This window comes from Gymnodraco acuticeps, unplaced genomic scaffold (assembly GCF_902827175.1).
Source record: "Gymnodraco acuticeps unplaced genomic scaffold, fGymAcu1.1, whole genome shotgun sequence".
Classification (NCBI taxonomy): domain Eukaryota; kingdom Metazoa; phylum Chordata; class Actinopteri; order Perciformes; family Bathydraconidae; genus Gymnodraco; species Gymnodraco acuticeps.
In genome coordinates this window covers 542,740-555,069 of record NW_022991959.1, presented here as the reverse complement: position 1 = coordinate 555,069, position 12,330 = coordinate 542,740, and the positions used below count along the sequence as shown (strand labels likewise).

General features: G+C 44.0%; 1 pseudogene; it reads left to right on the top strand.

The window, feature by feature from the left end:
• Positions 1–617: 617 nt before the first annotated feature.
• The window catches only part of LOC117536006, a 56,177-nt pseudogene continuing 44,464 nt past the window's right edge, over positions 618–12,330 (top strand).

Below are 12,330 nucleotides of genomic sequence, written 5' to 3'. Positions count from 1 at the left end.
CTATGATGTTTTGAGGGATATTACCTAGGTCTTCTTGAGCCATACACTGTCTTGAGATCTTATCCATTGTATCCTGTCTTGTGATGTTTGACTGAAAGGGCAAAAGGCATAGGCCTACTTTGGTTGAAACTATGTAGCTGCATCCCTGCTTTTGACAAATGGGGTGTGCGATTGACATGCCAGATTGAATGAAAATTGTAAATATTGGTCATGTTGGGTTGGGTAGGCGTGTTGTTACATTTTGGGAACATGGGTTGGGGGGCCCTGAGCTCTCAGTGCCCAGGGGCCCCTGGAGGTACTAATCCGGCCTCTGCATGGGGATAAGAGGGGGCGTTTCCCTGAGGGTATCAACCAAAAAATAAAGGTGTTTTTAACCTGTTACAAAACAGTGTCTATACATGACAACTGGGTGTATTTCATGGAAATTAGAATCCAATTGTGATGGCCACTTATTAGACCCTGCATTTAACCCTTTATAGATATGAGAGCAGCTTTAAAACAGCAGTGTCACAGACTGACTTACTACGACCCACCTATCTGTCCAGCTACATATCTCATCTACAGTTTCAAATATCAATCATGACGGATCCTTTCTCCTCTACATTTGTCCTCTGCTAGGATTTCAGGAACTCTCCCCTCTCCTCTGGCCTGACGGACCACCAGCCCCCCTCACCATGAACTACCTCCGCCGGCGCCTGTCAGACAGCAGCTTCGTAGCCAACCTCCCCAACGGCTACATGATGGCTCTGCAGAGGCCGCCCCTCCAGGCTCCCTCCCCTTCCTCCCACTCCTCCCCCGCCTCCCCGGCACAGAGCGGCGGCAGCCCCCCAAGCCTCCCGACCCCCAGCCCCCAGCCCGGCCCCCCGGTCTGGGCTCAGGCTCAGGCCCCGGCTCAGGCTCGGGCTCAGCTTCAGGCGCGGGGAGCTTCCCTCAGCTCCTTCTCCAGCGTGGTGAAGAGAGCTCAGATGGCCCAGAACGTGGCCGCCGCCGCTCACGCCAAGGCAGCAGCCTCCGCAGCTGAAGGAGCCCCCCAGGAAGCGGTCAGCCGCCCAAACCTGTCATACGCAAGCCCAAGATCCTGCTGGTCGTCGATGATCAGAACACAGACTGGTGAGTGCAAAGCTCCTTTTTGCATCTAATGTCCTGAATGATTTTTCTTGAATGGCTTTCAAGTTCAAAAAACCATGAACTGAACTGTGAGTATTTGTTTGCAAGAGTCCCAGTGCTAATAGTGTTAATTTCAAGCTAAGCTCCCATTACAAATCCTAAACAGATTACCAGTGAGCATCTTAACACACTCTCTGTTTACTGACTGGAAGAAGCATCACTACACTGCTACATGAAGCAGAGAAAACAGAACCTGACATGCTGGACCTTTGTTTTAAACTGAATAAATGACCACCTGTATACCTGGGCCTAGTAGCTTATATAGCAATATGGCAATCAATATAATAAGGCAAGCGTAGTGTGCTTCCCAAAACATCAAACTAGTGCTATGACACGCTGCCTGGGGACCATAGACTGCTTTTGAAGATGGAAAACATGACAAGACAAGACCAAGACGTTAAGAGGTACAGACCAAGTCAAGACTTTAAGAGGTCCAGACCAAGACAAGACCAAGACTTTAAGAGGTCCAGACCAAGTCAAGACTTTAAGAGGTCCAGACCAAGACAAGACCAAGACTTTAAGAGGTCAAGACCAAGTCAAGACCAAGGCAGGGCGGGACCGAGTCAAGACCGGAACCAGACTACTGTGTATCCAACACTACACGATACATTTACAATACCATGTATAAGATACCAGTCAATTTGATCTGAAAGATCCACATCATCATAAAAAGACCCACATACAAACAGTAAGATATCAATTCAACTTCATCATATTTATTCAAAAAGTAAGTCAGTGAAGTCATGTTATTTGATCAGGGCGTTTTACATCCAATCACATCTAGGGTTGGGTATCGTTTGGATTTTAATGATTCCGGTTCTGATTCTGGTTCTGCTTTTCGATTCCGTTTTTTTCAGATCCATGTCCCATGCCAATTTCACTGGGAGCTAAATATATTTATGAAAACATTTAACAAATGTAGCAGCTAAGTGGCTCAGGCAAAATAACTGTGACCGTGCAGGCTTGTGATTGGCTCTGGTGGGTGAGCGGGTGGGAGCACAGCAGAAGAAACAGTCTATAGGGTGGTACAGTGATGAGGTATTTTTGTAGGCTGACCCAGAAGCTAGCATCGCTTCCTCTTTGACGAAAAGCAAGTGATTTTGAAATGTTGCAGAAGGTCGTTGGCTAACACATTTATGACACTAAACTACTTTTGTTCAGCCGGATAATTTCCACATACACATCTTTTATAATGGTTGAAGCATAAATGCAATAGCCAGAAGTAAAAAGTTAACCCAAAAAAAACGACATGACTTCACGCGTCGGCGAACACATGCCGAACACAAGTTCGGCATGTTAGCAGCCTCATTTAGTTAAATGTCAGCAAACACCGTCCAGTGGGGTATTCACTGATGTATTTTATGTTGTTGAACAAAATGTGGTAATCTTGCAAGCTTGCATTAACCAAAGACCTTTTTTAACGAAGAGATTTTGGGAATGTAACCAAAATGTATTAGGGTGTTAGGGTTAGGTTAAAAAGCATTGACTTTGACATGAGGGAGCCCTGAAGTGCCAACATGTCAACCAGTTCTTGGTTTAGGACTTTAAATATGGGCAAATAGATTGTGCCTGAGATGTGAAAAGTGGAGTCAAGCTTACCTTTTGTTAGGTGTTGTTGTTTTGCTTACCTTTTGTTTCTTAGCTCCTGCTTACTCGAAATACATTCTTCTGGTTTGATTTGAAAGGAGCGGGATATTTTATTGTTTATCATAGACTTATTCATCCTTGGTTTTTGCATGGCTGTCATGGTAACAAGGGAAGGTAATCTCATCTAAAGATGACAGAAAAATAAATGAACTTGGATGAGAAAACCTTTCAGCAACAGCCCCTTAGAGCTGATGTTGTCTCCCCCTGCTCTGTGGAGTTAAGACATGCAGCGGCCAGTTTATCATGTTCGTCTTCTCAATCAATAAACCACTCGTCCATTTCATGAATTGATATTCTTCAGTCTGACATTTGCTGGTGAAGCGACCTTACTGAAGCTGCTTTTAGCTATCTCCAGCCCTTTGAAATGATGTACACAGTTAGCAGGGATCATTATGTAGGGAACATCCAATCCTCCAGCAGAGCATCAGGCCGGGTGTAAAAATGATCACTAAATTAAAGTGCCCCGCTGATAGCCGTGTCAAAAGCACCAAGATTGCTCTCATGTTCTGAAAAACCTGGCGGATTATTTTCTTTACGGATTTAGCTGAAATCCCAAAAGGGCCCCTCCTGACACCCTAGTGTTGCTGAAAGGAGCCGGCGGAGGATCCTCCTGCAGCTCTTTAGGCTCTCCTACCTCATTCACACCAACGGTGTTTCAGGGCCGGTTCGGAGCTGGAGCTTGAAAAGCACCGGGTTTTCCTGTTCACACCGCAGCGGAGCAGCCTCTTACTGTAGCTCCCGGAATCCGGTTCGTTTCAAGCACCAAAAAAGTCCGGCTAGAGCAAAAGCACCACATACGTCACGCTTACGTCGAGGCGGGGCAGGGGCGGGATCAACTCCTGAACAACAACAAAAATCCCGCGTTTTATCCAGTTTGTACACAACGATGGAGAAACTTAACAAGCAGCAGTGGTCCACTGAAGACACCAGCTACCTACTGGGAATCTGGTCTTCCGAAGAGGTACAGAGGAAGCTGGAGCACAATCGGCCATTGTTGTTGTTGTCGGTGTGAGCTGTGAGGGGTTTCCGCACGGTTTGGGCTTTATGAAGCAGGCACGCAAACGGTTACGTCATGACGCAAACGATGACGCAATGACGCAGCACCAGTCGGACTCTGGCCGGTGTGAAAAGAGCCGGAGCTAAACCGAAGAAGAACCGGTTCTGAACATGAAAAGCTCTAGCACGGAGCTTGAACCGGAGTTGCGTTGGTGTGAATGAGGTATCACTCTGCAGGGAACAGCAGGGACTTCACTCTCCTAAACAAACTACTACTTATATAAAGAGTGAATAATGGAGCCTTGGCCAAGTGCTTGGTTGGTTTTATGCACCAAGAGAAAAGTCTTTTTTGTGCATGACTCAGATTGTATACAGGGTTGGCACAGAAACACATGTTATGAATTCACTGCAGCAGTCCTGCAAAAATATCCTGCCTTTGTCAAGTTTTATATATATAGTTATACTTTGACTTCAATATGTTGATTATAATCCTAAACAGTGGCATGTTGACTGAGCCTTTAGGACAACATTTGAGTTTGATATCCTTTTCACTTCTTACACAGTGCTATATAACGAATTGGTTTGCCAGAGACAGTTATTGGTTTCGATCGAATTGAATTGCAACTTTTAAACAAATGTTGAGGAAATCAGCAGACGATAAAGCAAAAGAATGATTGTTTCATCCCCTGTCTTTGTGTGATTCTAATGAGCTGGTCACCGAGGTGAGTAGGTGGCGCCATTTGTTCATTTGGAAAACATTACAGAGGTTCAGTCAGGCAACTCACGTGTTTCTTAATATGTTTATTATAAGCAGCATATAGTTTGAGTTTGGCGTCTAGGCTCGGGCCTCATCACTCCACAGATTACAAAGAACATTGAGTGATGATTAGATAACTATCCCCCGAGCCTACAGGTGGAGCTGGGGTGGTGGGGGGGGCAGGCAAGCAGCAGCAACATGAGACACAGCAGCAGTGGCAGCAGCAGCAGCAGCAGCAGCGAGGCAGAGGCAGGAAGACCTGGCAGCTTCAATAGAGCGGCATGTTTAGGAGAATGTGTCTGGTGGTTGTAAGAGGGACGAGGTGCGTCACGTGTTAATGTATCATTGGTGCTCCAGTTGACTGCCTGAACTAGCTCGCAGGCTTCGCCCCATTTCAGTCAGACAACTCACGTGTTCTTAATATGTTTATTATAACAGCATATAGTTTGAGTTTGGCGTCTAGGCTCGAGGCCTCATCACTCCACAGATTTACATAGAACATTGAGTGATGATTATCAGAGGTTCTCAATTGTTTTTCAGCCAAGGACCCCTTACAAGATAGAGAATACACCAAGGACCCCCTCATTCTGATTTGTGATTTTGGGCTATATAAATAAAAATGTACTTGATTTGACTTGTATGTCCCTTGGAATAATCTGACGTAGCCTATTTTTTATACTTCTATAGTCTTAGTTATGTGAAAGAACAACACAAGAGAAATGTATTAGAAAGATATTGGATATGTATTAAAAATCAATTAGCTGCAAGTAACACTGTACCTAAAGAAAATATCAAAGGGAAATCAAGAGAAAAGTGATCATTTGAAGTGCATTTCAGAACACACACACACAACACACACACACACACACACACCCACACACACACACAACACACACACACACACACACACACACACACACAACACACACACACACACACACACACACACACACAACACACACACACACACACACACACACACACACACACACACACACACACACACACCACACACACACACACACACACACACACACACAGGGGTTAAAGTGGGCCGGAACGATCCAGAACAGCGTTCCGGCACCTTCGATTAATAAGTAAATAAATCTGATTGGCGGTTTCATACATAATAATGTCAAGCGAGTTCACAGGGCTGCCAACTCTCACACAATTGACATTTTGCACACGCTCTCAGCCACAAGTCCGTTTTCTCAAGCAGTGAAAAACAAATTCATAACTGATAATGTCATGGTGCGAAAAGAAGACACTTCTGCACATTGCGCAACAGCAGCACCATGACCATCTGAATAGCGAGAAATATACACTTATTCCCATGCATGTTGGCTCAAAGTAATCAGTCTCACTTCTGCGTCTCTCCTCTCCTCTCGCGCCATGCGCACCAGGCAGGAGTGAGAGTGAGTTACCATGGTTACGGGGACGCTCTGTGTCTCTGTCGCTCTGAAACTTCTCGCGATTCCCAATAATACGTTTTTAGTAATATAACATAATTTTACAGTTTTGGTTAACATTATACAGGGTTAATGTTTCTTGATTAAATCCAAAGAGGGCAAGGTGGTGTATACATGTAGGAAATGTGTTTTAAATTACAATTTGTTCACACTGCTAGAGCTTTTTAGGTTCAGAACCAGTTCTTCGGTTTAGCTCTGGCTCTTTTCACACCGCCCAGAGTCCGACTGGTAATGCGTCGTTGCGTCATCGTTTGCGTCATGACGTAACCGTTTGCGTGCCTGCTTCATAAAGCCAAACCGCGCGGATGAAATCAGTTGCATTAATTTCTTATGGCTCTATCTGCAGCTTTTCCGGAGTCATTTCTGTGGTTTAGTTATATTCTTATAAAAAAGTGTACTCGTGTCAATAAAGGTTTTTTTAAAACACAACTGCTTCCGAGGTCGGTCTTATTTCTTAAGGTGGACTGAACCATGAGTGCGGAAGTAAGTAACGTTGTATCTTTCATTTAGATGAACTGTAACCTTCACCCAGGTATGTAACAGCTGTTCTCAAATGAACACGTGAAGTAAAGTTTAATATTTATAGTTTTATAGATTTATAATGAGTTATAATGAGAGGTGATCAACGTGAATGCTCAGGTTCCACCTTAACACGCAGACACGTTGCTTCACCATGAGCAGAAACCTTTATACAGTCTATGGCAGAAACACTGAAACTCTGAAACTCTGGTTAAGTTTCTCCATCGTTGTACAAACTGGATAAAACGCGGGGCTTTTTGTTGTTGTTCATGAGTTTGATCTGTCTCTGCCCCTGCCCCCCGCCTCGACGTACGCGTGACGTATGTGGTGCTTTTGCTCTGGCCGGACCATTTTTTGGTGCTTGAAACGAACCGGATTCCGGAGCTAAGAGGCTGCTCCGCTGCGGTGTGAACAGGAAAACCCGGTGCTTTTCAAGCTCCAGCTCCGAACCGGCCCTGAAACACCGTTGGTGTGAATGAGGTGAGAGAGAGAGAGAGAGAGAGAGAGAGATAGAGAGATAGAGAGAGAGAGAAGAGAAAGAAAACTGTCTGCTTAGTTGCAATACTGTAGCTTATGCAATTTAGGCCTAGAAATTGTTTATGTAACTTATGTGCCAGTGTGTCCATGGTTTTGAGTCTGTCTGTGTGTTGAGCGCAGCGCCGTCTGCTTTTTGCAGTACAGTAACTAAAGTAAGTTAGGACTAAGCATACCGGTAGTTTTCTGTGGACCTGTCTGTTTTTCATTTACTTCATTTGTAGCCGTAACTGGTCGTTTTAAAAATCTGTCCATCTTCGTAGTATGCTAGCCGTGTTATATATCTATGATGGCTTGCAGCGGCGCTCTTTGACTGACGTAACAGTTATTGTTGTTTCCACGGTAACGCGCTTGATTTTTAAATGTATCTATTTGTTAGATTTGAACGAAATCTATGAAATATTTTAGATAAAAAAAATGATATCATGATAATTTAAATTAATGAATCTGAAAACTTTTCACGGACCCCCTGGCAGAGTGCCACGGACCCCCCGGGGGGTCGCGGACCCCACTTTGAGAACCACTGGATTAGATAACTAATCCAATCCAACTTTATTTATACAGCACTTTAAAACCTCCAGACCAAAGTGCTGTACAGAGAGATATATAAAATATAAAATCACACAGCTCAGCTCACAAAACATAAAATAAATACATTTAAAATAAAATATACAAAGATAAAACAAACCAGAATAAACGTAACAATAAAAAAATAAAAAAACAGCCATATAATAAAAACAATAGACCACTGAAAACAAATAAAAGCAACAATCTACTTGTTTACGAATGCTAAGGAGAAGAGGTGGGTTTTAAGACTCTCCCCCAACACCGCGTGGAGATTAGATAACTCTCCCCCAACATGGCATGGAGGTTACATTCCTCGTGATTGCAGACGGACGGGACACCCAGCCATTCGTTCCGACTTGAAGGAAGTGAAGTCACAACGACTCGGAGCTGCTGCTCGTTCCAGCGGCGTCTGAGCCATGCTCTGAGCTAGCCTATGTTTCGGATATGAGGCAGGCTTCTTCCCCCGTGGATGACGATTCGCTTCCAGAGTCTGAGATAGCGAGACACATGTGCAAAGAACAGCACCAGCAGGTAACCTGAACATATCATGGAGGACTGTGTAGAGCAGCAGCTGTGTGAGTAAAGCAGGCGAGCAGATCCTACATTTCCCAAACTGCAACTGGTTAGTGTCTTAAATAGACTTACAATATTCCTCAGCCTACTTACGGCCCGTCCACACAGCGGCGTGCGTTGACGCTTACCGGCGGGCGTGTCTGACACTCGACCAACAACCAATCACATGAATCTCCCGCCCCAGACACACAAGCACGCGGTTTGATTGGCTAGAGCTTGTACTGGCATATGATTCGATTGGCTGACGCCTCCGTCGAGGCGTCAAAAGTTGAACATTGCTCAACTTTTGAAGCCAGCAACGCTCCACGTCGCTTCCCAAAATGCAGTTCGGCTAAAAGTGACATCACCCCATTCAAAGTGAATGGGCAGAAGCGTTGGAAGCTTCAACGCACGCCGCTGTGTGGACGGGCCATACGTGTACATTTGTTACAACTAGGGCCGGGACTTTAACGCGTTAATTAAGATTAATTAATTACACAAAAATTAACGCATTTTAATCGCACTTATTTTTGCACCGCGGAACGTTTCTCACTGGATGAGTTTTAGGCGTACCGATTATACTGGAGCACCAACGAACGTTCATGACTTCAGACAACAACAAACCACAGTGAACAACAGTGGGAAATGTTGTTTTAAAAAACGGACGGATGGAAGCGTCGATAAGAGCACGGTTGTGTGCAAATTATGCAAAAAGGAATTCGCATATCACCGCAGCACATCAAGCCTCAAGTATCACCTCAATGCAAAACATATAGCAGCTAGCGTGGAAGCTAGCGTGGACATTAGCCTCTTTTATCGCGTTCACACCAAAAAGAGCTGGTACTAAAATTAGTTAATGAGAACCTTTTTACCCCCACGGAAGTCCCTGCTAGAGAGCAGAGAGCTGCTAGAGAGCAGGGACTTTCGTACGGCTCTCTTGTGAGAAAATAGCTATATGTCTGATTGGCTGGGCGGATTGCAAACCACGCCCCGTAAAACTCCCAAAAAGTTTTGTGAAGCCGCCATTTTATTATCCTCGCATTAGCATTATTAGCATTAGCCCAGCGCAGAAACGCAGAGAGACTAACTTATGGCGACACAAAATAAAACATGGGAGCGGTGGAGATGAGGAGGTGTCGGCGTTCTGGCGATTTACTCGGAAGGCTTCAGTAGAAGCTGCTGGGAGTCCCAGCAGCTTCTACTGAAGCCAGTCCCTAACTCCGGGGACTTCCGGCCGGGGACTTTGGGCGGCAGTATACGCCGTTTGCGGCCTGCCAGTAAACCCAAAGCAGAAGAAGAAGTGACGTCAGCGGCTTCATTTGCCTAATCCTCCCCCAGGTTCAAAGAGTTCTCATGAACTAAGTTCCTATGAACCTTTGTGGGAAAAGTACTGCGGTGTAAATGCGCCTAATGGTATACTAAAATCCATGTGAAAAAAATTGCTTCTCACTGTTCTTAGGTCAAATATTTATATGTGATTAAAAATGCGATTAATTTCGATTAATTAATTACAAAGCCTCTAATTAATTAGATTAATTTTTTTAATCGAGTCCCGGCCCTAGTTACAACCAATAAGAAACAAGGAAGAAAAAGGGTTGACGATGACATCACTGTCAGGCTTCAGACTTTGTCGCACACTTCATACAGTAGAGCATTAATGGAATTAATAGTATTTTTTATAGGGCTGGGACTTTAACGCGTTAATTAAGATTAATTACACAAAAATTAACGCGTTAAAAAAATTAACGCATTTTAATCGCACTTATTTTTGCACCGCGGAACGTTTCTCACTGGATGAGTTTCAGGCGTACCGATTATACTGGAGCACCAACTAACGTTCATGACTTCAGACAACAACAAACCACAGTGAACAACAGTGGGAAATGTTGTTTTAAAAAACGGACGGATGGAAGCGTCGATAAGAGCACGGTTGTGTGCAAATTATGCAAAAAGGAATTCGCATATCACCGCAGCACATCAAGCCTCAAGTATCACCTCAATGCAAAACATATAGCAGCTAGCGTGGAAGCTAGCGTGGACGTTAGCCTCTTTTATCGCGTTCACACCAAAAAAAAACGGTACTAAAATTAGTTCACCCCACGAAACACGGCTCTCTTGTGAGAAGAGAGCTATATGTCTGATTGGCTGGGCGGATTGCAAACCACGCCCCGTAAAACTCCCAAAAAGTTTTGTGAAGCCGCCATTGTCGCCATATCCTCGCATTAGCATTATTAGCATTAGCCCAGCGCAGAAACGCAGAGAGACTAACTTATGGCAACACAAAATAAAACATGGGAGCGGTGGAGATGAGGAGGTGTCGGCGTTCTGGCGATTTACTCGGAAGTCCCCAACTCCGGGGACTTCCGGCCGGGGACTTTGGGCGGCAGTATACGCCGTGAAGTGGTTTGCGGCCTGCCAGTAAACCCAAAGCAGAAGAAGAAGAAGTGACGTCAGTGGCTTCATTTGCCTAATCCACCCCCAGGTTCAAAGAGTTCTCATGAACCTTTGTGGGAAAAGTACTGCGGTGTGAATGCGCCTAATGGTATACTAAAATCCATGTGAAAAAAATTGCTTCTCACTGTTCTCAGGTCAAATATTTATATGTGATTAAAAATGCGATTAATTTCGATTAATTAATTACAAAGCCTCTAATTAATTAGATTAATTTTTTTAATCGAGTCCCGGCCCTAATTTTTTATCCAAAGTACTTCAATTGTAAAATTGGTGAAGGGTCCCTTTACAAGTGACACTGAAGAAGTTGTTGCATGTTCCTCAAGCTTTCCTCTCTGCGCTGTATTAACCCATGAGGGTGCCACTATTTCTCTCAAATGGAACATGAACATGAATCCAAGCAAAATTCAAACTAATGTTAACAGGTAATAAACATTTCAATTGGTTTTGTTTGTAACTCAGCAAGTTCCTTTTCTGGCCACAGAGGGGCACTGTAGTCCAGCCCCCCCCTCACTGCTCTGCATGCTCAGATATCTCTGTCAGAGCAGCTTCAGCCAGCAGATGGAGGTGTGTGACAGCGTCTGAGGTTCAAATCAAACTCTGCTCCTGAGATCATCTTCCCTCTCAGTGTGGGAGTTTAGAGATGTTCGGCTCTTCTCACTGAAAGCTTGACCTGTGACTGTCACTCTGAAACCTGCCTAAGAATCATGGTGTTTTTAAGTAATACTCAGTATCTAAGTTATCCAGTGATGGTTTTTCTCAAGATCCGCGAGTACAGCTTTAAGATCTGCATGTGTCCCCTGTGCATATTATTGATCAGGAACAGTTAGTGTAACCCAAATTAAAATGCAATGCTATCTGGCCCTAAAAAGACACGGTGGCACTACCTGACCACAGCGACTGATGTTTTGGCAAAGTACAGACTGAATGCTCACAGACTGGCCATAGAAACAGAGAGGTACACAAAAACATGCCAACAATTTAAAACGGTACGGAAACAATTCTACCCAAAATGTAATAGTAAGCATCCTCAATTATTTTAAAAAGAACATTAAAAACTCAAAATAAAGAAAGCTGCATTCTTGCAGGACAGTGCATCTCTGCCTGCCACAGTATGAGGGCATCAGACTGACCTGCTACACCAGCTCTCACATCTCGCTCTTTTTTTTATTTGTTATTATTATTTTCTTATTAATGTATTATATGAATTGACTGACTTTTCCTTCTGTGTGTTCCTTATATATATACATATATATATATATGTAACAAATGTACATCCAATATCAATACATATATATCAATACACCAGCTTTGTAGCTCAGCCTTGTTTTTTGTCCACATTTAGTGTGAATCAAGTTCCAGAAACACTGGATCCTACATTTCCCAAACTGCAACTGGTTAGTGTCTTAAATAGACTTACAATCTTCCTCAGCCTACTTAGTGTACATTTGTACACGTAAGAAATAAAAGAGAAAATGACCTCAAAACGAATACTGCCGCTGAGGCACCAGCTGGCGAATCAGAAGCAGGGAATGATCAAAGTCCAGGCAAGAACGTCGTTTCTGTGCATTTCATTGATCCAATATCATCAAAGGTACAACAGTGTTCCTATATCTTGCCCTGTGCTTTTCCTGGAGCCTCCTTGTGCTAACCCTGGTAAAAGAACATGTG